This window comes from Physeter macrocephalus, chromosome 12, assembly GCF_002837175.3.
Source record: "Physeter macrocephalus isolate SW-GA chromosome 12, ASM283717v5, whole genome shotgun sequence".
Classification (NCBI taxonomy): domain Eukaryota; kingdom Metazoa; phylum Chordata; class Mammalia; order Artiodactyla; family Physeteridae; genus Physeter; species Physeter macrocephalus.
The window spans coordinates 22830884-22833764 of NC_041225.1; the positions used below are offsets into that span (position 1 = coordinate 22830884).

General features: G+C 48.6%; 1 protein-coding gene across 1 annotated transcript in view; it reads left to right on the forward strand.

Annotated features, from left to right (window-relative positions):
- The window catches only part of C12H2orf49 (chromosome 12 C2orf49 homolog), a 19541-nt gene extending 17104 nt beyond the window's left edge, over positions 1-2437 (forward strand). The window contains exon 5 of the mRNA XM_028497073.2: positions 1403-2437. The gene's annotated coding sequence lies outside the window, so the exon portion shown is untranslated. The remainder of the gene's footprint in view (positions 1-1402) is intronic.
- The last annotated feature ends 444 nt before the right edge of the window (positions 2438-2881 follow it).

Genomic DNA, 2881 nt, shown 5'->3' on the forward strand with positions numbered 1-2881 from the left:
CATCGGCAGGCGGACTCTCAACCACTGCGCCACCAGGGAAGCCCATTCTCAAATTTTTAAAAATATTCTGTCCAGAGTGGTTGTTACTTGTGGGAGGATTATTCCAGTAGGAGCTACTTACTAGACATGGAACTCTCCTAACTGTTAACTTAAGGTTGGGTAATTTAACGCTGGCTATGTCTAGTGTGCCCGTGGTTACCCTGAGGAGCAGGTAAGATGTTCCATCACAAGATTTAGAAAGCTTTTACGGTTCTAAAAAAAGTTTGCTATTTTTATTTTTAAAAAGCACATCTGCAAGAATGCTTTTACTTTTGTATCATAAAGTAGAAGCTGGCAAAACAACTCACAAGGGATGGTGGGCGTTATTCGTTTTAAGCAAAGCCTCCAGCTGACTGACTGTCCATCCAGAGGCCTGTCTCAGCCGTGATCAAGGGTTTCCCGCACTGACCAGCGCTCAGGTCAAGAAGCTTGACTTCACACATGCTCCGCACAGACGGGACTTGATTTCTACCAGATTTTTCTGTTGCAGAGCCTATCATTTTATCATATCGCATTGTCTTAGAAAACTGAAGACAAAAAGTCACAACTGTTACTCTAAACAGAGAGGCATGCGATGCCCTACCTCATAAACTGGCCCAGTGCTTCCCAGCTGTAAACTGCTCTTTCCAAGACGAGTTTACAGACTACTGCCAGGCTAGGGGCTCTGAGTGGTAATCTTTTTTTTTTTTTTTTTTTTTTTTTTTACACTTGTATTTGCATTTATTTCTTATGGCATTTATTCCCGGGCCATACGCTTTTGTTACTTCAGTTTCTTCTGGGATACCTTTTTCTCCAGTGCAGCCGCCTCTTCTGGTTTAGGGACAGTCTGCTCTTTTTCACTGAGGATCATCCAGTATGGCAGGGAGAGCTCTGCACGGGTTGATCCCACCATGAGCTCTGTAAGTCCTGCGCCGCACCTTGGGGGCTTCGTTCACCTGGATGTGCTCAGTGACCAGAGAATCTACATCCAAGCCCTTAAGTTCAGCATTACTTTCTGCATTTTTGAGCGAGTGCAGTAAAAATTCAGCACTCTTTTTGGGCCACCGACCTTGCATCCAGCCCCACCGTTTGGCCTGGGCACACCTACCAACTCCACCATTCTAACAACGGAATGGCACACGTTGCTTCTGTCAAGTGACATCCTTCAGATATTTTGGTGGCTTTTTGGATGTGCATACCCTTAACGGCCTGGGCAGTTTCACGCGTGTTCTTAAAGTGAACACGAAGATTTGAACCTCTTGACTTGCACAATTTTATGGGGTTTTCTGGGTCAAGTGAGTAGCGAACCATTTTTAGAGGTTCACCGGAAGAGTGTTATCCTGATAGCAGCGATTCTCTCTCTCTTTACTGTCTTTCTTTTCAGAAACACTCACTGGTCTCCCAGGGTGCCCTCAGTTGCTCGGGTGTTGATGACCACACGGGCGACCAAGATGTCATTTCTGGCCTCGAGGTGCCCGCGTCCCTCTGCACCCCTCCAGTTATGGACGAGAAGGCAGGCCACTGTCAGGTCCGGACCCATGATGATGGGAGGGCACCGAGCTCTCCAGAAAAGTGACCCCATTGCTGCCTGCGAGGCCGTTAGCCCATGTGCGGGGCCTGTGTCACTGCATCAAAGGCAGAGCACTGAATTCCAAGAGAAAGGAATTCCAACTGAGACTTTCTCTTAAATAAAAGGTGTGACGCCATTTCAGTCGACACCCGCCCAGCCCGCCAGAGTGATCAGTGGCACCCGCGGTAAAGTGTTATTCGTGCTCAGAACCTGAATGCTGCATCACCACGTCACACGCTGCGCCCGGCAAGATTTTGCTCTGGGTAACTTTATTGTAAGCCATATAATCTTGCTTTGGGCCCCACACCACAGGAAGTTACACTGTTGTAAATATCAACTCATTACCTTACGTAGCTTGGAAACGTTCATGTTCGTGACACATTAATTGCACTTAAAAATTAAATATGCAGTGAAAGAAAAGCGTTTATAAAGGTATCACTCAAAAGGATTTTTACACTTTGATTGGCCTCGCCTGATTACAAACACTCAAAACCCTCTTCCCGCCGCAGGCTTCCATGGCTTTTCTCCTTCTCGAACAGTGAGCACAAAGGGTAGATGAAAGGCTTAAACAGACGTGAGTACCGCTGAGCAGCGCGGAGGCAAGTCCCCAGGAGGCTGGTGGAGCCGGGTGCAGCGCGAGCAGGGGCTTGGGGGGCTGCGGGGGCCCGGGGAGGGGCTCAGATGTCCTTCCCGCAGTCAGGGCACAGGATGTCGTCCCTCTCCGTGAGGAAGCCTCGCCCCACCAGCGACAGCGAGCACTTCTTGCAGTTAAAGCAGTCGTTGTGCCACTGCCGTTCCTCGAAGGAGATGTACTTGGTACCGCCCAGTCCTGTGGACAGAGGAAGAGGACACGGATGAGGATGGGGCGGGGGGAGTCCACACCCGCCCAGCCCGCCAGAGTGATCAGTGGCACCCGCGGTAAAGTGTTATTCGTGCTCAGAACCTGAATGCTGCATCACCACGTCACACGCTGCGCCCGGCAAGATTTTGCTCTGGGTAACTTTATTGTAAGCCATATAATCTTGCTTTGGGCCCCACACCACAGGAAGTTACACTGTTGTAAATATCAACTCATTACCTTACGTAGCTTGGAAACGTTCATGTTCGTGACACATTAATTGCACTTAAAAATTAAATATGCAGTGAAAGAAAAGCGTTTATAAAGGTATCACTCAAAAGGATTTTTACACTTTGATTGGCCTCGCCTGATTACAAACACTCAAAACCCTCTTCCCGCCGCAGGCTTCCATGGCTTTTCTCCTTCTCGAACAGTGAGCACAAAGGGTAGATGAA